The sequence below is a fragment of the Trematomus bernacchii genome, unplaced genomic scaffold (assembly GCF_902827165.1).
Source record: "Trematomus bernacchii unplaced genomic scaffold, fTreBer1.1, whole genome shotgun sequence".
Lineage (NCBI taxonomy): Eukaryota > Metazoa > Chordata > Actinopteri > Perciformes > Nototheniidae > Trematomus > Trematomus bernacchii.
Window position 1 is genome coordinate 375,457 of NW_022987612.1, and position 23,894 is coordinate 399,350.

Sequence of the window (23,894 nt, forward strand, 5' to 3'; positions counted from 1 at the left end):
CCTCCGCTTTTAGGGTTGACATAGACCCAAACGTCGCCCGGAGGTCCCCCGGTGTTGTTGCGGGAGCTGCTGCACTAGCTAACGCTGCACTAGCTAATGCTGCATTAGCAAAACAAACGCTAATTTTGTTTGCAAAAGATGCAGCGGGCTTCAAACACGTTCCCTCTACTGGTTTCAACCAAGCACTAAATTCGATCTTTTCCAACCAAATATGGTTGAACTTACACTTCCCCATATTTATTTGTAAGTAGATTCGAAGATACATGAGTTCCTGCCGCTAGCTGAAGCTTGGTTGCTAGGTTACTAGCTGGGTGTTCTCCGATAAGGGGCCGGGGGAAACAAAGTTAGTGATTACGGGTTCCATGTTGATTTATTTCAATACAAATGGTTGGGGGGAACTGAAAGGCTATTACCGTACTGGTTACTTTGCAGCCCGGACATTTCCCCCAAAACACATTTATGGCGCGTTTCCACTACACGGCCTCGCTCGGCCTCGCTTGGCCGCAATTAGCCAGCTCACTTTATGGCGCGTTTCCATTACAGTTTAGGAACTGGGGTAGTATCTATAGTAACGCAGTGTAGGCGGAGCGACGCTGCTTAAAACTGCCGTGACGTCATCTTCAATGCGACACAACACACAACAATGGAGGATGTGGAGATGTGGAAGCGATCGTTTGCTTGTTTCTTGCTGTGTGGTTTATTATCACAAGAAATAGGCAAGAGTTGTTTCGAAAGAGGCGACTTATAGCAAGACGAGGTATAGAAGAAGCTGACGCGAGAGTTCGGGCAGTCCTACGCCGCAGAGACTACAGGACGACTCGAATCACTACTACTAACTACAATGCTACTTGGTAAGCTAACGTTCGCTAACTAGCAATGTGTTTAGGCTCACGCTCCGTATACGACCAAAGTATTTCAAGTATTTAATTAATTGTAGCTACCACTTTTACGTATTAAAATATGTATGCTTTTGTTTGTGTATTTCAGAAGTTGCGTGTATTTCAGAAGTTACGTCGCCGCCTTAGACCATGTGTTTGGATGCTCGACCGAGCTACCGAGTGGTGGAATGTGATTGTTCCATCTTTCACACACACTCAGTGGGTGGACAACTTCAGGATGTCTGAGGAAACCTACGTCTACCAGGGGTAGCAGTGGCACAAGGTGCAGAGGAGGGCAGGGACATACGAGAGGGTCTGATGCGCTACCTGAATACCTAGAATGTATAATGTAATACCTAAATATTCATTGTATTGTATTGAACATAAATAAATCTTTTTTTTTTCACATACATGTGTTTGTCAAATTATTTAAACCAAAAAAATGTTATCAGAATTGACTATTTAGTAAATATTTGAATTTCAAGCACCAGTACTTACTGCCCCATAATAATAATAATCTAATAAATTAAGCAAATATCAAAGCAAACTATAAACATAAATACAAAAGTGTAAAACACAGCAGAACTATATTCATAAATGCAAGTGTAAAAAATTGTTAACATGGATGGAGGCTAAAGTATCCACAGCATAAAATAATATGATTATGATGGTTTGTCTGAAAGACACAGCCTCAAGGTTCAAGGTTTTTTATTTTGTCATACGAACATAGCTACAGTGTAGTTATGACAATGAAAATCTTAGGTCACAGGCTCCTCCAACAGTGCAACACAATAACCCAGATAAACAGAAATATAGTGCAAGTAAATATTAAGTGCTGTGCACCGCTCTCTTTGTATAGGTGTTTTCTTTTGTTCTCTTCTCTTTGAAATATATAAGCAATGTGTTTGAGTCTAGCACAACGAGGGTATTACAATTGAGTAATTTTTACTACATGTATTTATTTATCATGTATTCTTAATACCATTACAAAATATGTAATGTTATGTTTTAGAGGACCTCAAGCTAGCAAACTCAATTTCAAACAGTATGCAGAGTTGTCCTGCTAAAGACTTAAAATGTATTATTTAACCAAGTATTTATTCTCTTATTTGCTTTAATTGCAACAGATGATAAAGGTTTCACTGTGATAAGTATTCTCTTAAATCCATAAACCCCTGTACAGTGCTTTGTGGACGATGATGGTGTTTATGATATTTCTGACTGCAGAGGGACGCCTAGATGATGCTATCTTTCTGTGTGATCGCTGTTGGGTGCAATTATTTATCAACAAGCAATAAGATAAGTCAAAGAAGTACTTTATTTAACACAATTTGGGAAGTGTTTCTTGCAGCAGTATAAAAAAGGCATGGCATTGCACCAGTTGTGCTGTTGATGTGGAGGATGTTCGATGCAGAGGACGTTGTTCGGACTGTTCCTCCTCGCTAGTCCCAATGTAATCATCTAGAACAGAAACATGACTTGTAAATTCCACAAACTACTGCAGCACAATACTATAAATAGCAACAACAACTATAGAAAAGACAAACTGAACGTAAACAATGGCACATATGGTGTTAGCAAACAATAGCTCTAGCTAATGCTATCTGCCTTAGCTAGCTAGCTAGCCTTCGGGGCTCCATAAAAGCATGGGTTGTCGAACATAAATGTAAGGATAAAATAGACTTATTTGTTAGAAGTGAGCTTTAGAACAGATAGGGACACAAAGCTTTCAAGCAGATAACAGAGCGTTAGCAAAAACTTCAACCCAGTCTCACGGCATTTCGTGTTATTAGTCACGAAATTAATTTAATCTATTGATTCGTGTTCACCAACACGATTTTCACCTTTTTTGCGTGTCTCACAGAACGATTTTAAATGCAATGTATTTCTATTGGTAGTATGTTTCGCAGGGTTGCCAACTCTCACGCATCTGGCGTGTGACACACGCTTTCACTCTCAATCTCACGCTCTCACGCTGCCCAAACTATTCTCACGCCAAAAGCAAGAATACCGAAGACTAGAAACGGTTTTGAAAACTTTTGTCACGTAGTGATCGTCTTCTCAATAGAACATCTTTGATAATGTCTTCTGGCCAATCAGAATCACGATAACGGCGTGGTGTTGTTGCAGGAAGTCCCGACGGAGAATACTTTTGCGGGGTAGTACATCTCTTTATACATCGATACAACATTACGTGTTGATAGAAATCAACACGTAATGAAATAAGACCCCACGGTTTGATGATTGATAGGTGTGTGGGCTGTCTTTCATTTTGACACACAGAACAATGGGGGCTATCCACCCTTATCCACAATGTAAAGTAATTCACACAGCCTCTTCCCTCTTCTCTCTGTGAGGAGCAGCAGGTTCAGCTTTCAGAACAAAGTAACAAAAAACTAAAATGGCATTCATTTTTTAAATGTGTCGTGTAGTAATAGATATATTTATTATTCTTCTCAAGAGAGTACCAGAATGTGTATTTTATGTTAGTATTTTAAAAAAATCTCCTGGGGGAGAATACCCCCAGACCCCCCTGCAGGGGTTGGGTTTTCAGCATGTCAACTCTTTCACCTGTGGGGAAATTGCAGGATTGGCTCCAGGTCGCCCTTTTTATTTACTACAAGACAAATGTGCCTTTTTATTTCATACAGTTCAATTTGGATTGAGACAGGGAAATAATCTAAACCTCACGCGTGGCGTTTCACTGTCGGGGGGAGCGTGTATGTAATTACATTGCAAATACTGATTTGAGCCCCACCACTGTATGGGTTAGCCCTAACATAGATTACCCAACAAAAATACTCTGGAGCCGCAACTGCCGACCCGTATTGCGCATGCGCAGATCTAAGATCCAGTGGAAATGATAAAAAAGTAAAAGTCTGCTGCTTATTGTTCTACTAGGCCAAAATAGAGTCAAAGAGTATATGAGAGTGAGAGTGTGTTAATTAATATATTTGGCAGTTTGGAGTAAGTCTATAGATTTGTTTGTGTGTGTGTGTTTCATGTATAGGCCTCTCACGATAATTAATTTTGTTGGATACATTTTCCCGGAAATTATTGCGATAAACGATAATATTGTCGGCACCGTTGTATGACCATTTTAGACCACTGACATAATGATAATATATAATAATAATTCAAGTACATCCTTTCAAACTGCTAGTCACATCCTCATGTAAATGGCAATTTATCGAGGTCAGAAAAGTTATCGAGTTCATTTTTATTTATCGTACGATAAGTCAATTAATTGCTTATCGCGACAGGCACACAATAAAACAGTGGAAACAAACATGTTTGACTTTAATTAGTGAATGAAACTGTGTGCCCTTTATAGTCTGTGTCCATTATTGTGTATTTGTATATATTGTATATATATCCTATATGCTAAGGGCCCGCTGCTGACACGATAGCAGTCATTTCGTGCGCATATGTGTAATTAAACCGAATTAAACCCATGATATCAAAATCTCACTCCAGCCAGGTACCCAAAGTTGGCAACCCTGGTTTCGTGCCTGCAACACGTCTTTTTGTCCGGTCGGGTCTTGGAAGACCAGAAGCTGTGTGATTCATAAAAACATGTTGTTACTCAATATCTTACCCTAAGCCTAACCCTATCCCTTTTATTTTAAATTGTATAATGTCTGAGTTTTTTTGCCGTCAGTGAGGAAAAGAAATGGGGCTCAGAGCCTCAGAATACTGAAATCTGTATTTTATGTCATCTTTTTTTCCTTCTAATTTGTTATTATTTGGTGCAGGCACGAAACATACTACCAATATAAATACATTGCTTCTAAAATCGTTCTGTGTCAGAATACTTAAATCTGTATTTTTTTAAATGTCTTTTTCCTTCTAATTTGTTATTATTTACATTGCTTTTAAAATCGTTCTGTGTGACACGAAAAAAATGGCGAAATCGTGTTGGTGAACACGAATTGTTAGAAATTAAAATCAATGTTTTATGGCATAACTTAGTGTAAACATTCCGTCAGTTTAAAAGCAGTTTTATTCTGAAAATCCTTCATTTCCGGTTAGCATTAGCATGTGGCTAACGTTTTGAAACTGTGAATTGAAGGTGAAATGACATGTGATGTTGTACACTAAACACACTGGGATTAGCACTCATTTATTGACGCTGAATAACGTTTATCAGGGAATGTTTAAATAACCACAGACACCAGAATTTAGCAACAAAAAAAGGCAGGAATTGCATTGGACCCGCAGCGAGGCTCCCCCCGCCCTCCTGTTGATAGTTCACCAGCGTCAAGCTCCTCAAACCCCCCCCCCCCCCCCCCGTTGATAATTCTCGATCGTTGGCACGCTGATAACAATTTTTTTTTTTAATGGCACTTCATATCAAAAAGGTTGCCGACCCCTGCGCTAAACTGTACTACGACGCTGGTTATCAAGTGGATCGCTCAAGCCAGCTGTGTCCTATCTAGTTAGCTGCGCGGGTTCACATGAAAGGGGTGGTATTTGGAGCATTCGACCAATCTCAAACACAGACAAGCGTACTGACAGCGCAGCGTCATACTTCCTGAATGAAAAGTGAACTTTAATATTAGTCAAATATGAAGAAGTTAAACTTTAAACATCCATGACTTAAACACTTTATCCAGGATAAAAGCCACATAGCTGCACCTGCAAGGTGAATACAGCTGGTAAAAGAAAAAGTGTTTGAATGCGTACATTAACAGGTTTATGATGTCACTGCCCCGTCTAAGACACGAGTGGATCTGACTTTAATTACATTTGACTCGAGTGTTTCGTCAACTTAATGTGTTGCTTAAAATAATACTTCTGCATACAGTATGTGACACTGTGAGTGTTGCACGGCCAGATACGGCTCAAGAAGCTGAATCAAATAAGGAAATATATGATACATTATGATGTGATATGATGTGATATGAATGATAATGGGACACACATCGACGTCTGCACTCACAGTGCCGCGGACTGTACGCTAATGTTATATTAGTCAGATTGCTCTGAAGATGGGAGGTGATATTCTATTAATTTTCACGTTCACACAGTCAGTTGATTTTTGCCGGCCGTCTTTCCTGCAACGGCAATTTTTTTGTATTTCCTCTGTCCTGTAATATGACTTGATAGCTTTAAACTCTGCACACTGAGCTCTGATTGGTCAGCAGGCGGGTGCTTTCACTGAGTTGATCTCTTATCCTGGACCTAACCTGCTCCGGACCAGGGGCCTATACTACGAATCTAGTTCAACATATCCTGGATATGTTTTGAGTTATTCCGGTTGACTAATCAAAAAAAAAAAACACTCCTCGCTAAACTGTCCTACGATGCTGGCTATCAACTCGATCGCTCAAGCCAGCCGTGTCCTATCTAGTTAGGTGCGCGTTCACATAAAAGGGGTGGTATTTGGAGTGATCGGACCAATCACAACATGGACAAGCCGTGTACTGACAAGCGCAGCGCGTCATATATTCCTGAATGAAAAGTCACACTAATATTAGACAAATATGAAGACGTTAACTTTAAACATCCATGACTTAAACACTTTATCCAGGATCAAAGCCACATAGTTGCAGCTGGCAAGGTGAATACTGGCTGGTGTTGTAGCAAACACTGGATGGTGGCTTAAAGCCCCCCTCCGCTACGCGCCGTTCGTTAGATGAGGCTGGTTATATTTAATAAAGAAGAAATTCAAAACACCGGAATAAAGGTTATAACAATAATCTGATTTTACTGGTAAGAAACAAAACACGTATACAAGTTTACAGAGTACTCCATACTTTCAATTTCTACTGCTGTGCGATACAGGTATCGGGACCAGCCAGTCAGAAAACAGGAAGCATTTTACATACATAAACAACAGTATTCATATCCATATTTTGGGGCGGAGATGTGTAGACTCTTCCTTCCCATTTTACTCCGGAGCGAATCAGAGAGTCCGTGGGGAGGAGCTGTGTGAGCTGCTCACTCCCCCAGGTGTTTTTACTGGTTGGATTCACTTCTGGTCGGGTCCAATACAGCGAATCAGAGTTCTGGGAAAAAGTATGTTTTCTTCTGAGCAGAGCGTGAGATTCGGAAGTACACAAGGACAGAGTCAATCTTATCTCTGCACCTGTATTCACTCCTTTACTTTCCCAAGGAATATTTCACACAAACTATTCTTTCCCAGACAACCAAACATTGTACACAGATATATTGATGCCCAGAAAGAACCTTGAAAATAATATGTGTGTGTGCTGGTGGGAGGAGGTGTATGTGTGTGTAGGGATCTCTGGGTCAGTGAGTTGTAAGTGAGAAAGACAATATATATATAGGATTACTTAAAACAGTTCAAACAATACATGTTCACTAAAATACAATTCAAAATAATACATGTTTACTTCAATACAGTTTAGAACCATATCTGTTTACTTTACTGGTAAAAGAAAAAGTGTTTGAATACGTTCATTAACAGTTTTATGATATCACTGCTAAGACACGAGTGGATCTGACTTTAATTACATTTGACTCGAGTGTTTCGTCAACTTAATGTGTTAATGTGCTTAAAATAATACTTCTGCATACAGTAGGCCACTGTATGACACTGTGAGTGTTGCACGCCAGATACGGCTCAAGAAGCTGACTCAGATAAGGAAATATATGATACATTATGATGTGATATCATGTGATATGAATGATAATGGGACACATCGACGTCTGCACTCACAGTGCCGCGGACTGTAGGCTACGTAATGTTACTTTGATCCGGTACTTATGTTGTGGCAGCATATTTAAGTAAGCTTTCTTAACGCTAATGTTATAATAGTCAGAGTGTGGCTCTGAAGATGGAGGTGATAGTCTAATTCATTTTCACGTTCACACAGTCGTGATTTTGGGGGCCGGGGCCGTCTTTCCTGCAATGGCAGTTTAAACTGTATTTCCTTTCTCCTGTAATATGAATTGATCCTTTAAAGCTCCCATGTCATGCTTTTCCCGGTTATTACCCGTCCCCTTGTGTGTTATGAAGGTTTTATGCATGTAAACGGTGTGCAGAGTCAAAACCCTCAAAGTACAACCCTGTAGGCGAGGTAAAAACTCTAACACAGAAAAATAACCATCCCCAAAACGCCTCGTTGAGATACGTCACCTGGCCATTTGATTCTTCGCGGGTACCGCCCCTGCTGAAAAAAACAGCTATAGACCACTTAAGATGGTTGCTGGTTTTAGCTGGTTTTTGCTGGTTTTAGCTGGTGTTAGGCTGGTTTAGTTGGTTTACCAGGCTGGACAAGCTGTTTCTGGCTGGTTCAAGACCAGCCTGGTCAGCTAAACCAGCATAGACCAGCATGGATGTCATGCTGGTCTATGCTGGTTTTAGCTGGTAGTTAAGCTGGATGCTGGTGAAGCTGGTATTTATGCTGGTCTACTCAGTAGTCTTGCTGGCTAAACTGAAACAGACACAGACAGACAGAGAGGGCGGGGGGAGCGGCGAGACGGCAGTGTTGAAACAAAGCGGTATGTATGACTGGCACTAACGTGCACTAACGGCACAACGGTCAAGGAGTGAAGAAGATCAGTTGAGCGTTTCTGTGACTCCGCCCAGCGGCTGCTCTTCTGAGAGGCACCGCTCTGACAGCTCTGTCTACTGGGAAACGCGCTCAAAGTCCTTCTGGAGGTAAGCAACACTACACAATTCCACCAAGTCTGAGAGTAAAAGCTTTCTCGAAGGTTCGTTTTGCTTTCTTACAACGTTACGTTAATGTTAACTTAATATTACGTTTGCTAGGAGGCTAGCTGTCTTAGCTATCAACAGTTAGCAGCTAACGTTTTCTGCAGTTTGTGTTTCCCCTGAAAAAGGTGATGTAGTTATTTAAGGGTAAGTTAACTTAACGTTAATCTTACAGTTGAGAGCGTTACGTTTGGTTTAAAATTGTCAATGTAATGCCATTAGAGGTTTTGTGTTGAACATGAAGTTAGCAAACTGTAGCTCTCTACCAAAGGTTAGCATGTTAAGCTGTACTTTGTGTGGCAGCTCGCTTAATACAAAGAGGGTTTTTGTGCTTCATTTAAACTTGTCTTACAAATGTGTGTTAATCTACCTGAAATTGTAGGGACAGTTGTTTTCTACTCAATGATACAGACCATTGTTGAGGAGATGCAAAACATACTGTAAATGAGTTGGGTCTGACATACTTTGAGTAATGTTACTTTGCTGCTAAAAAATGAAACATTATCAGAAGAGGATATCACCAAAGTGTGTGATTCTGTCAGGGGATTTGATCTGTTCTCTGCATGTCGTACAGGGCCTAGGTATACACACTGCTCTGGTATTAATTAAAAATAGAATGGTAAAATGTAAGTCTTCCGCTCTTGTCATCGTTCAGGGCTTTGCATTTGAACTCCTATGACTGGTTGCGGTCTTGAAGGGAATGACTTCCTGGCCTTCCTGACATCCAGGAAAATGGTGAGATTCTAATCCATTTCAATGCCAAAAGCAAGTTATTGTTTTAAACTTTTTTTAATATGATTTTTTGGGGAATTTCAGTTTTATTGGACAGTAGAGATCTAATGGAAACAGTGGAGAGGGAGGAGATGATATGCAGCAAAAGGCCGAGCCGGATGGTTGCTGCTCCATGTGGAACGTGTTCTATCAGGTAAAGCACTGTTGGTACCCAGTTATTTATTGGTATTGAGTTTTGAATTTAGCCTTTGGAATGGTATGTGTTTTCCAACGTGCATTGTAAAGACTGAAAAAAACAGGCTCCAGTAAAGCTTGACATGATTTGGTCTTTTACTTAAAGGTGGGGTAGGTAATTTGGAGAAACCAGCTCGAGTGCCGCTAGAATTTGAAAATACACAACCGGAAAAAATCTGGCCACTTCCTTACAGGAGCCCCTTCTCCACACACACGAGCGCGCACACTGACCAATGAGGGCACGAGATAAGTTTGTGCACAGATGGAAGGCTGACAGGCAGGTAGGCCATCCAGTTACTTTAGCCGGGCCGGCTAAAATGATTGGTCGTGCTTTTTACAGTACTACGGCTTCCACAGATTACATTTTTTTTATGGATTTTTTGTCAAAGCACTTAAGATTTTCATTGCTATCGGGATGTTAAGAGCATTCCATGGAATATAACAAAAAGTTTATCTCGAGCCGGTTTTCTCAAACTTACCTACCCCACTTTAAGAGGATGTTTGTACTCCTGTCTTCTTTTATTTCATTATCTTTCTTTCAGGTGTAACATCTACCAATGGTTGTACATAGACCTCCTCCACCTCTTTGCTGTCCTACTAGTCAACCCTCCTGAGCCTTTCCTAAATAGTGGTAAGTTGTTTTACAGTTCAGTGTACGTTAATTTAGCAACTTAATGCTTTACTGCTGTTCAATAAACCCTATATATATATATACATCCATCAGCAATCAATAAAACAAATCATCCAACACAAAATAGAATAAATCTATTTATTTTTATACAACAGCATCTATTGGGACTGCGCATTGATGTCATCAAGAGCCATTGAGTCTACCTTTTGTAGTCGGCCTATCAGAATGTTTATAATTTCTTTGTCTCTTAACATTCCTATAATCATTTGTTTTTTTATTGTTGGTATTGTTTTGTTCTTTATTTTTGTTGTGAGAATCACTTTGCAATTGTGTAAGTGCTATATAAATAGTTATACTAATATTATTGTTGTTACCATCATTACTATTATTAAAAATGTTTTCTTTGTTTTCTTTATTCATCGCTGCAGAAAGGATCATGCCAGCCTACATCAAACACCTGATCAAGAACTTGTGAATCTTCAGGCAGAAAAGATGAAAACACCTGTTCAAAGTTCCAGTCCCTGTACATGGAACCATGCCTGTCCTCTGTTCCACATGTCTTCAGTCAGTTCTGGACCCCATGACTCGGACACTAGTTCTACCAAGGCTCATTAGAGGTAAGCAGTGGTAGGAGAGTGGAGTTATCTTTGTAGATAGGCTGCAAGTCGACAAGAATAGATTACAAATCGCTTAAAAAATTGTTCAGACAAGAGGCACCATGTGTTACGCAGGTGTGGCGCTGATATAGTCTATATAATATGCGGTTGAACTTTAAAATTACATTATTTCCGGTGCAGAGACAAACACTCGAGGTGGATGTATAAAGTACATACTGGTGTTAATAAAATATAGCGTATATCCCTCAATTTATCGACAATAAGAATGACAATACATACTTCCGGGTGTAAAGTAATATATCTATCATACTGTAGCAGGGTGTCCGCGGGGTCTCAAAAAGTATTAAAAGTTGATAAATCAATTTAGCGAAAATGAAGGCTATTTCAAAGTATTAAACGGCATTTTCCAAGTATTACATTTTGTAGCTTGTTTTCAATAAGTATATAAATTGTCCAAAGAGGTTGTATTCTATAGTGTACCTGAATGTAATCAGTGCGTAGGTGTGTAGTGTGATTCTGTGTAGTTTATTTATGGCATCCCTTTGGATTTGACGTCATCTGAACAGGACATTGCACGCTCACTGCTTGATAGCGCGTGAAGCTCCGTTTACGCCGGTTGTTAAACAACATCGTTATGGGGAAATGCAAGTTTGCGTCCAAATGGTTGGAAGATAAGGAGGAAGGACAATCAATACTGTATATAGTCAATGTGAGGTAAAGTGTGTCGCCAAGGTAACCGGTTAAAACTCAAAGTGGCGATGAGGTCTTAAAATGTATGGAAAGGGTCTTAAAAAAGGTCTTAAAAGGTTTTACATTTGACTTCAGGATTCCTGTATATACCCTGTGTAGATCCTACACATCCACTGGAGGTAGATTCTGAAAGTAAAATATACACTTCTCACTAGAAATGTAATCATAAAGCATTATTATGGCCAAACTACAATTTAGGATTTTCCACTGAAAAAAGTGTTGGATTCAAGATTCAAAGGTTTTATTCTCTTATGCTCAGCAGCTACAGTGTAGAAATGTCAATGCAGTTCTTCTGACCTGAGCTCCTCCAACAATGCAACATATACAATAAAATACAAAAATACAAAATAAAAAGTAGTGCAAAAAGTTTATATACATTTAATATAATAGAATATGATATTTACAAGAACAGAATATGAAATTAAATAATGTAAATTAAGAAAAAAATGTAATATGGTGTATTGCGTGGATAATAGACCCAATCACAGTGAATGTTCAAAACTAAATTTGATTTACATGAGTAATTTATATCATTTTAAATATTATTTGACCTAAAACTAAATGTTTTTATGATTGTCCTCTGAGGAGGACATGGGGATTTGCAAACCTTTAATTCCCCCCCCCCCATTTTACACAACAAAATGGAGTCCACTATGGGCCGAAACTAACATTTATGTTTCCATAGTGTTTATGGCAGACGGATGCAGTGGGTCTCAGGAAGATATATATATACTAATAACGGTGGGTTTGCTGCTGAGCCTATTTACTGTGCATACAACACACCTGGCACAGTTTATTGTTATTATATTGCCACACTGTACACTATTGTAATGTTGCCTGTCTTGACTGGAAAATAAAAGAGAAACAAAAGCACTGTACAAAAGATTAGCTTTATTGTCAAAATGTTTACAATGTACAATTTACACGCTGTTCAGATGCCTCATATTCGTCCCTGTACTCATTACTTTCACAAAGGTTATGTAATATGCAACATGCTGCCACCTGGATTTTGATCTTGTCCATCTTGCAGTTGTTTCTTTTCATCAAGCACCGCCACCTGCCCTTCAGTCTGCCAAAAGCGTTCTCCACCACCACTCGTGCTCGGCTTGTTTTGTTATTGTACGCAAGTTGCTCAGGCTGCATTAACTCAGTTACAAAGCTGTATAACATGAGCACAAACAGCACAACTTCAGTCGACTCCATCTCCATCATGTCTGAGGTCGGAAGGTAAACAACAGACGCCTAATGTACAGCGAGTGGGTGGGCGTCGCAGTATACGCGGGAAGTTTTTCTTCTTCTTCTCTTGTTTTGCAGCGGATTGCAAACAACTTTAAGGTGCATACCGCCACCTACTGTACTCGCCGTGAAGTGGTTTGTGGCCTGCCAGTAAATCCAAAGCAGAAGAAGAAGAAGTGACGTCAGCGGCTCATTTGCGTAATCTTCCCTCAGGGAAAAGTACTCCGGTGTGAACGCGATCTGTACTAAGTGCCCTGGGGTTAAAAGCGCCGGGGCTCTTAGTGCCGGAACTAAGTACAGGAAAGTACTTGGTGTGAACGCGGCTATTGACTTCAAGTACCTGGGCTCATGGGTCAACTCAACCGAGCAAGATCTTAAGGTGAGGAAGGCACTTGCATGGCGGGCCCTGAACGGCATGACCAGTGTATGGAACTCCAACCTCCCCCGACAAATCAAAATCAGCTTCTTCTATGCAACGGTAGAGTCTGTTCTCCTCTATGGCAGTGAATGCTGGACCCTGAAGCCAACCCTGCAAAAGTCTCTAGACGGATGCTACACCAGAATGTTGCGAGCAGTACTTAACATCAGCAAGAGTGGACATGTAACCAACAAGATCCTGTACGAGGGAATACCAAGGGTGAGCGAGAAAATTTCAGCCAGGAGAATGAGACTAGCAGGACATTGCCAAAGGCATCAAGAGCTGCCAGCCAGCAAATTGGTGCTGTGGGAACCAACACACGGGCATCGGTCACGAGGACGTCGCACACTAACATACGTGGACGTACTCAAGAATGACGCAGGAGCACAAAGTACCAATGAACTGGCCAGATGTATGGAGAACCGGGATGACTGGAAGCGACGATGGAGGACGACCTAGAGATCATCAATGAGCGATCCGAACTCGCGACAGGGGAAGCAAACACAGACATCACAACACGTACCTTTTTACGGGAGATCGTTTCACCTTAGCTGTCATTCTGATCAAAAGTCGTGTTCAATGGCATTAAAACGATAAAAACGCTGCTGCGGGTTAATCCATAGTGTCCAATTAATGTGTCTGTCGCTTTGAAAAAAATATTTATAATCCATAATTCAATTTTTATGAAAAAATCGGAGAAAACAAAGTTAGCTGCTAATGGTAGCCACCAAGAGTGTATGCAGCTTCCGGTTTTGGCCACGCGTCACTCTCACTCCTTATTTGGTAACCTGTGTGTGTGAAACTTTCCCTCAATTCCATTGGCTCTAGCGGTTATAAAGAGATTTCATTCATCAAAATCGACCAAGGGGGGTGTTACGACCCGTCCTCTACCAAGTGGTAGTGGCTCGTGGGAAGGCCCGCAACATAAAACAAATCACACAAAACACGCAGCACTTATCGGCGAGCATTTATTAACCTGTTTCACGCCCTTCCCCCCGGTACCGGGCGGATAAACGCGTCATTTGCAGGAAACAACGTCTAAGGAATCTTAATATGAATAAAACTATGAATGTGTTATATCCATGTAACGGGAAGAAACTCAGCTAACTGATCTTTTTAATTTTTTTTTTCAAAAAAACCCCACAATGCTAGCACTCAGCCTCTGAATTAGCCTCGACGAAAAAACGTAACCTACAAAGGCACATAAACTCACTCAGAACTCCCTTATTACTTATCCTAGATGCACAACCAAACACTATTTTTTGGTGTCCTGGAGACACTGAATCTAATGGTGCCCACCTCAACACTCAGTGATAAACATTCGCGACGCTATCAACGAAAGCGTACATCATCACATGTGGAGCCAAGAAGCTAAACATGTAAATATGGCTTACCTTGGTCAAAAGTGGTCTTCAATGGCATTAAAACGATAAAAAAACGATGCTGCAGTTAATCCATAGGTTCATCCTATGTGTCTGTGCCTTCTTTGAAATTATTTCTGATAATCCATAAGCAATACAAACTGCGTTTAGTTTCCAAACTCCAGAAGGAGACATTCCTCCAGTTTAGTTTCGCTTTCCACACGCGAAGGCGGCAACATTTTTTCTTTACAATGTGTGTCTATGTGAGTCTCCTCCTTCGATTCTATTGGCTCTAACGGTCACAAAGGGTATGTCAACCAACCAGATCGAGCAAGGGGGGCCAGAGATAGGTCAAATCCACCCAAATGACCCCAGATGGCCCAGTTTTTGGCTAAATCTCTCTAAAAAGGTCAAATTTCACTTGTTTTGCATCAATCTTGATACAGGGTACTTATTATATGTTGTACTTTGGATTCCTAAAGCTTTTAGTCTACTAACCCATCATCCAAGGGTAGTTTTCACTATCTGTAAAAAAATAATTTTTGGACGGACACTATAATTTACAGTTTCTTACTATGTAAAATCTGAATTTTCTTTAAAATAAAAAACATTTATATTAATTCTGACACTTCTACATCCAACTCACAGGTTTATCATTACTTTGAGAAAAAGATTATTAATTTAACCCTTTTAGAAGGGAAGATATGGTCATTTGTTCTGGGAATGTCATTTTCGAGCCTGAGACCTGAAAAACAGGCTCAGAGTGGAACAGGTTAAAGAGCACAGCCGTTACTTACATGGGCCCACCGGCAAATGAACCACGTCTGGAGGACGGCAAAAACAAACAAAAGGAAGAAGGGGGCCTGGGCCAGCCAGTCCACTGGCCGTAGGACCCAGAACTTCCCTCCTCTACCCAGAGATCTAACAGAAAAAACCCTACGGGAAAAATAAAGCCACGAAAAAACCTATACTAACAGGTCTTCCAGAGTTCACACATTAAATAGCAACAACAGGAATCTACAGATCCAAACGGCATGAGAGAGATTGTTCCCGGACGGAGTCTTCCGGCATAAGGATAGGGAGACCGCTCTTCTCCTCCAGCTTCTCCTTTTAAGTCCCCAGCTGAATGGAATTAGGACACCTGGGGGAGGCGGAGCCAGGGGCGGACCAGGTGTACCTGCGCAGCAGAGAGACAGAGAAGACAACAGAAAAGGGAGCACGTAACAGGGGGCCAGAGATATGGAAAATTCACCCAAATGACCCCAGAAGTGTTTTTTTTGTGCTAAATCTCTCTAAAAAGGTCAAATTTCACTTGTTTTGCATCAATGGGGCGAAGCCTGCGAGCTAGTTCAGGCAGTCAACTCGAGCACCAATGATACATTAACACGTGACGCACCTCGTCCCTCTTACAACCAACCAAACACATTCTCCTAAACATGCCGCTCTATTTAAGCTGCCAGGTCTTCCTGCCTCTGCCTCGCTATGCTGCTGCTGCCACTGCTGTGTTCACTTGCTATTGCTGCGTCATGTTCATGTTCCTGCTGCTGTGTTTCATGTTGCTGCTGCTTGCCTGCTTATTCACATCGCTGCTGCTCTACAAAGTCCTACATGATATTTTCAGGTTACCTGCTGGTGCTGTCGTTCGCACATGTGTCTCGCTATCTCTGACTCTGGAAGCAAATCATCATCCACGGGGGAAGAAGCCTGCCGCTTGTTTGAACCGTGACGACGCGTGGCGTGAATCACGGTCTGCCTGTCAGTCTTTGAAAGGATGGAGACAAGCGGTGGCCGGAAGTTTGCCGGATATAAATAGGGGTGGCCGTGGTTCGAGGCGGAGTTTTAGGCGTGGCCATGCTCCTGAACCTATGTTAACAATTTAACCTCATTTATAAAGGAAAGCCTCATCTCAATACCCCTCCTCGACTCCTCTCTTCCCCTCCTCCAGGACTTGACCCGGAAATCGATCAAGACACGCCATTTTGAAGGACGTCCCAATAGCTGAAATGCACACGGAGGAGTCGAGGAGGGGTGAGGGAGGAGGGGTGTGGGAGGAGACGAAAGGGAGGATACACAAGAGCAGACTACGCGGAAGTGTTTTCACTACTCGCGTATAAAAGCCCCGCCCCCACCTTCACAGCTGGTCGATTTCAAGAGAGGAAAACGGAGAACTGGAAGAATGAGTGGAAAAGCGTCACATAAATGTATAAGTGCTCACAGCTCCGTGGGAATTATTATGTGCAATTCATTTCTTAAGGTTATACTAACAATTTAAGTCATGTTTAATGATCTTGAACGTCACTAAAACATAGCTATTAAGAAAGCTATTTCATAAATGGCTAGATCTTGATAAATAACAATTATTTGTTTTGTTTTGTGTTAAAATATTGAGTAGTTAAATTATTTAAAATGCAGTCCTGAATGTGGGTTTGTGGTGAATATGGGGATCTACAGGACACACATGTTCAGAGTAAAGGCTTTCACATTATTATAATTTTATTGAAATGTACATTTTACACCAAAACGGAACACAAAAGCAGGACCAACCATCATACATTGAATTCCTTGACTAACAAGAGAAAGATTCATTCATTTAAATAAATATTTAACAACAAATGGGCCGGTTCTAAAGGGTTATTCAGTTAAACCCAATGAGAGGGGATACAGCTGTGCACATGTCATCATTAACAGACGTCGTTTAAGAGTGACGTTTGAGTGAACGAGGACGTTACAATTAATACCTGAGGACTCCTCTGTCCTCGCGTCTCCTCCTCGTGTCTCTCGCTCGCATCTTACGGAGGCGGAGCTAAGACGCAAGGAAGGGACGCGAGTGAGGGAAAGGAGGAGTCGAGGAGGAGTCGAGGAGGGGTATTGAGATGAGGCTGAAGTTTCAAACCTCCTTTCCTATCATCTAGAGCAGTGGTTCCCAAACGGTGTGCCGTGAGGCAAGTCCGGGTGTGCCGTGGGATTTTGTGACAACCATACATTATTATTGCAATATACAACTACACAAAAATAATTATTTTTTAATTTACTATATCAGTACTTTGTATGCACTCATTTCATAATACAGAGGCAAACTCTATACCTAAAAACAATTCTTTTAAAAAAAATCCTCACAGAACCCCATATTTCGCTGTTAACGCAGTTTCAGGTGGGAATTATAAGACCGTGACACATCGAAGGCTGAAGGACAACATTAAAACAGAGAAACACGCAAGAGGGAAAATGGAGCGCTTTCTTGTGCGGAGCAAACCACCAACCCCCAGTGCAGAGACTGCCGACAACCCACCACCGAAAGAAAAGAGGAAAAAAACTGTCAGCAGACAGTATCATGAAAGTTACCTGTCTTATGGCTTCAGTTGGACAGGGGATGGCAACAATCCTCAGCCCAAGTGCGTCGTCTGTCGGGAGAAGTTAGCTAATGCGAACATGGTTCCAAGCAAGCTGAAGAGGCACTTGGAAACCAAACATCCCTTCCATGTTCAGAGAAACTTGGCCTACTTCAAAAGAGCGCGGGATCTGAACCAGAGGCAGCAAGACCGTTTGTTGGATTGTGTGAAAGTGTCTGAAAAGGCAATGGAGGCTAGTTACATGCTAGCGGAGCTCATTGCAAAGCAGAAGAAACCTCACACAATAGCGGAGACACTCATCCTCCCCGCTTGCAAAAAAATTGTAGGTGTCATGCTGGGTCCAGATGCCGCAAATGAGCTATCCAAAGTGCCGTCGTCTGATAATACAATCAAAAGAAGAATCGACGACATGTCAGAAGACATTGAGCAACATTTGACAGAGAAACTGCAGGCGAGCGGCAGATTTTCCCTACAAATAGACGAATCTACTGACATAAGTGGGGCTGCACAACTTCTGGCAAACGTCAGATATGTTGATGCTGACTCTATCAAAGAGACGTTTTTCTTCTGCAAAGAAATGGAAAGCCATACTACGGGAGAATAAATATTCAGGGTAACTAATAACTATTTAAAAGAGAACAGTCTGACCTGGAATATGTGCGTCAGTCTTTGCACAGATGGTGTGGCAAGCATGACGGGGAGAGTGAAAGGATTTATTGCTAAGGTGAGAGCACAAAACCCACATATCGTGACAAACCACTGCATTTTGCATAGAGAGGCATTAGTTGCCAAAACCATGCCTCCGGAGTTGACTGAGGTGCTGAATCAGGCTGTGCAGATGGTGAATTACATCAAATCAAGGCCCCTGAAATCTCGCCTCTTCTCCCAGCTGTGCGCCGAGATGGGAGCCGACCACCAAAGCCTGATCCTCCACAATTTTTAATTTTGTGACCTGTCTGGTTTAAATGAGTGTGTTGCTGCTTTGATGAAGCCTAATTTGATAAAGTTTGAAATTAATTTCTGAAATATTTCATTAATAAATATTTCATGAGTAATATAGTTGTCTTTGTCACATTTTATTTGGCATTAGTAAATAATTATGCACATTTACAGATATTTTACATGATATGAGTGATAACACGTGTTATAAGGGCTATTTTGCACAATAGGGGTGCCTTGAGATTTTTACTTGTCCTTTGGTGTGCCTTGGGCACAAAAAGTTTGGGAACCACTGATCTAGAGCAGTGCATGGTCCACTAGGGGGCGCTCACGGACCACTGTTTTTACTGGTTGGATTCACTTCTTGTCGGGTCCAATACAGCGAATCAGAGTTCTGGGAAAAAAGTATGTTTCTTCTGATGGAGCGTGACATTTTCGGAAGTACACAAGGACAGAGTCAATCTTTATCTCTGCACCTGTATCCACTTTACTTTCCCAAGGAATATTTCACACAAACTATTCTTTCCCAGACAACCAAACATTGTACACAGATATATTGATGCCCAGAAAGGACCTTGAAAAGAATATGTGTGTGTGCTGGTGGGAGGAGGTGTATGTGTGTGTAGCAGGATATCTGGGTCAGTGAGTGTAAGTGAGGATTACTTAAAACAGTTCAAACAATACATGTTCACTAAAATACAGTTCAAAATAATACATGTTTACTTCAATACAGTTTAGAACCATATCTGTTTACTTTAGTGGTCCTTGGTATGAAAAAGTTTGAGAAACACTGATCTAGAGAATTCCAACGGCTCTTATCATAGCTGCCACTGATGCCCCTTTCACACCAACGCGTTTTCAGCTCCGGCTCGGAGCTGGAGCCTGAAAAGTACCGGTTTTTCCTGTTCACACTGCAGCGGCGCCGCCTCTTAGCTCCGGAATCCGGTTAACTTCCAGCTCCAAAAAATTGTCGGTCTAGAAGCAAGAGCTTCGGAGCTAAGAGGCGGCGTCGCTTACGTCTCTCTTACATCGAGGCGTGCAGGAAACTAAACCCACCTCCCCTGAACATGGGTCGACTGAAGAGTCTCGTCATGCCTGCCTACAAGCAGTAGCGCTGAGCAAAGTGACTAGAAGGCAACCGCACACTTATAAAAAAAAACACACTTTATAAAGTCAGGCAACACTAACCAGGCTTCGTGTGATTCTGTTTATTTGTACCTTACTTTGACCATCCGTTCGCTGTTATTGATCATTGTGGAGAGCAGGCAGACGTTTTGTTTGTTATTATAGCAGCTATCGGATGGAATCAATACATGGGCTGCACAGGTTGTCATGTCCGACTATCACAAGTAGAATCATAATGAAAAATACGCCGGTAAAATGTGCCTGTAGAAAACGGCTTAGCAAGTAGTCAGTTTAGCTTCGGTTGCTATGCTAACATCACCCATGTTATACCAGAGAAACTTTCATAACAGCGTTGTGATGCCAAACAGCGTCAATTCAGACTGACACACATTCACTTAAGGGGAACTGGGGATATGTATCAGCTGCTTGTGTGACAGTCAGACAGTGAATACTTTAGAGCCGTGTGAGCTAACCCGGAGCTAACGGGAGAATAAACTCCCGTGGAAGAGCAGCCAGCACTGCAGCGGTCGCTAAATGCCGCTGAAACACATTAATAAACAATGAACCACGACACTCTGGAGAAAAGTATAAGGTTGGAGAAGTTGTTATTTAATTTAATCTGGCTTCGTATGATTAAAAGCAACACGATCATCGACCCGACGCAGTCCCCCGTTGTTGTTGTTGTTGTTGTGAGCTCCGTTGGGGAGAAAATCAGCGATGTAAACGGTGACGTCATGACGCAGCAGCGGCAGCTGGGCGGTGTGAACAGAGCGGGAGCTGAAAAGGGAAACCGGAGCTGAACCAGAAAAGCTCTAGCTCGGAGCTAGAAAGGGAAAAGCGCTGGTGTGAAAGCCGGATGAGGTACTTCCGGGTCATTTCACTCCGTTAGGAAGGTTCCTAAGCTAAACTGACAATTCGACTGCAGCCCAGGGCAAACAATTACTAAGGCAGGAAGTAAAACAATGCAAGAAATAAAGAGAAAAGGAAATGAATATTTTCATGAAAAGTTTAAAACTAAAACCAATCTTTATCCTGTCAGAATTTGCCCAGTTGACATTAAAGGTCACCTATTATGCAAAATGCACTTTTTTATGTCTTTTATACATAAATATGTGTCCCCGGTGTGTCAGTAGACTCACAAAGTCCGTCTAGAAACGGAGGTACAATCGAGCTGATCCAGATTTGCTGCGGTCATGACTTCATAACTGAAATGTGGGCAGGCTTTACGTTGAACTCTTGGCAACGTAACGCCCACGGCCCAACCTATCGTCCGCATATACAGTTGGAGCTATATATCTCTTTATATTATTTAATATTTAAACATTTATTTTCTTGCTGTTTATAGTAAATGTATTCTTAGTCATTAAAGTCGTTTCTATGCTTTTATTTTGAAGGCAGTTTTGGGCACTGGGTGATTAGAGCACCTGGTGTAATTGTATATATTGGAGACAGGTGAGGAAGCAGAGCACTAGCAGGCACATGGTTTTTTACCAGGGTATTTCAAGCCAGAAAAAGAAGGAAAGCCATAGGAAAGGCTTACCCCTAGATTCCACCGGGTCTGTATGCGGCGCGTTACGGGCGCGTTACGGCTGCTCCGCGGTGCTCACGGCGATCGCGGCCACTCTAGTCAATGGGTGTTATTCCACCACACGCGGCGCGTTACGGCTCAGAAGCGTCCCAGAAGCGGCTCGGCGCAGGGCTCCTCTAAAATTAGGATCGAATCCTATTTTTGTCGCGGCACAGCCGTAACGTAAGGTCGGGCAGGCAGGAAGTGGAACTTTCAGAGCATATATAGCAGGGGTGGGCAATTATTTTTTACAAGGGGCCACTTCAGAAACTCGAGCTGTGTTGGGGGGCCGAATCAAAAATAAGTTGAACTTAATTCTGCTCAATATACCAATACTGAAAAGGTGTTTTACAGTATGTTAAAGATAAGAAATGAATCAGCTTTATACAAAAAGAAATGAGTGCTTTTGATTTTTGTTTTTCAGTTAATTTTACTTGTTCAGTGAGAAAATCCAGTCTGTCTTGGGCTTGAACAAGTGCACGGAAATCTGGTTCAATGTCTGAGGTGGATATGCGAAGGACAGCTGAGAGGTGATCATCAGTGATAGAGGATCTGTATCTGGATTTGTTGAATTTCATCACTGAGAATGTCTGTTCACATATGTAGGTAGATCCAAAGAGGACCCTCATCTTCTGAGCATGTCTCCTGATGTGTGGAAAGTTCTCCTCTTTCAGGGAAGAGTAAAACTCAGGCAGTGAGACTGACCTAAAGTGCTCTGACAGAAGTGTGTTAGACTGCAGGTCAATGAGTTCAAGCTGAACATCACTGGGTGCATCATCCACATGGCATGTAAATGGGGAAAAGATCATGTTCATTTCATTCTCAACTGTTTTGAAGTCTTTAAATCGCCTTGAAAACTCACCATGCAGTGCTTCTAACATGGATGAGTACCTCTGGAGGTGATCAGCTGATGGTGTGGCTTCCTTCAGTGTTGGCAAGTGCGTGAGAATGTTGTCCTCCATTTGGCTTGAGAGAAGCTGCAGCTTTCTCATGAAAGCCTTCACTGCACTGTACATGTCATGCACAAAAGGCCCTTGCCTTGCAGTTTGACATTTAGTTCACTCATTAGTGCAGTCACATCTACAGCAAAACCAAGGTCTGCCATCCAGTCTGCATCTGAAAGCTGTGGGATGTCGTTTCCTTTCTTCACACAGAAGTCTTGAATCTCTTCTCTCAGGTCCCATACTCTTTTCAGCACTTTGCCCAGGCTGAGCCACCTGACAGCTGCATGGTAGGGTATGTCACGATGTTCAGTCTCACTTTCCTCCAAAAGTGCAACAAACTGTCTGTGATTCAATGCTCTTGCCCTGATGAAGTTAACTATTTTAGTTACAACATCAACAACATGGTTAATTTTTAACACTGACTTACACAACACTTCCTGATGTATAATACAATGCAAAAATACCTATTTCTGCTCAGGGTTAATTTCTGTCACTTTATCCTGCATTCTCTTCAATAGTCCAACATTTTTCCCTGTCAGATTTGGACAACCATCCGTTGTCACGCCTGCCAGCTTGTCCCATTTCAGTCCCAACTTTTCCACACATGCATTTACCTCCGTGAACAAATCACTCCCTGTTGTTGTACCTTTCATTGACTGCATGGCTGCCAGCTCCTCCGTGATTTTGAAGTCTGTAGTTATCCCACGTAGGAAGATGAGTAGCTGGGCAGTGTCACGTACATCGCAGCTCTCATCCAAAGCCAAGGAAAAAAAGTCAAAGTTGACTGCTCTGTTCTGCAGCTGAAGCTCCAGATTTCCCGCGATGTCCTCAATCCTCCTCGTAACAGTGCGTCGGGAGAGCGGCACTTTCTCAAATGCCTCCTTTTTCTCCGGGCATATTAGTGTCCAACAAACACTCCTTAATGAACTCTTCGTCCGAAAACGGTTAACTTTTAAGACATAACTCGTCTTGACAGCTGCATCTCTGGATGTGGAATGTTTTGTGAAAATGTGTTGTTGGCTTTGCAGCTTAGCTAGCAAAGCATCCGACCCCTTTGCCCGCTCTTCCTCAGACAGGTTCTTGTATTTATCTGCGTGTTTGGTAGCATAGTGGCGACTCAAATTGTACTCCTTGAACACAGCGACCTGCGCACCACAAACTAAACACACAGCTTTACCTTTCACTTCTGTAAATAAATACTTAGCGGTCCATGTCTTGTTGAAAACGCGGCATTCAGTATCGATCTTTCTTTTTTTGCCCTTACATTTCGAGGACTAGCCGGCCAGCATCACCAAACATCAGCGTTTACGTAAATAAATTAAAAAAACAGCAGCTTCCTTTTCAAAATAAAAGCAACACAGTTAGAAAAGTATTTACGCCATGCAAGCAATACAGCTGTGTTGCTTTTATTTTGAAAAGGTTGCTGTT

General features: G+C 41.7%; 1 long non-coding RNA gene and 1 pseudogene across 1 annotated transcript; one reads left to right on the forward strand and one right to left on the reverse strand.

Moving 5' to 3' along the window:
* The first annotated feature begins 9,212 nt into the window (after positions 1-9,212).
* Positions 9,213-10,119, forward strand: LOC117483692. The gene is made up of 3 exons (XR_004556001.1): positions 9,213-9,297; positions 9,379-9,487; positions 10,071-10,119. It is a non-coding gene; the product is annotated as an uncharacterized LOC117483692 (long non-coding RNA).
* Positions 10,120-16,158: 6,039 nt separating this feature from the next.
* Positions 16,159-23,005, reverse strand: LOC117483696 (annotated as a pseudogene).
* Between the last annotated feature and the right edge of the window lie 889 nt (positions 23,006-23,894).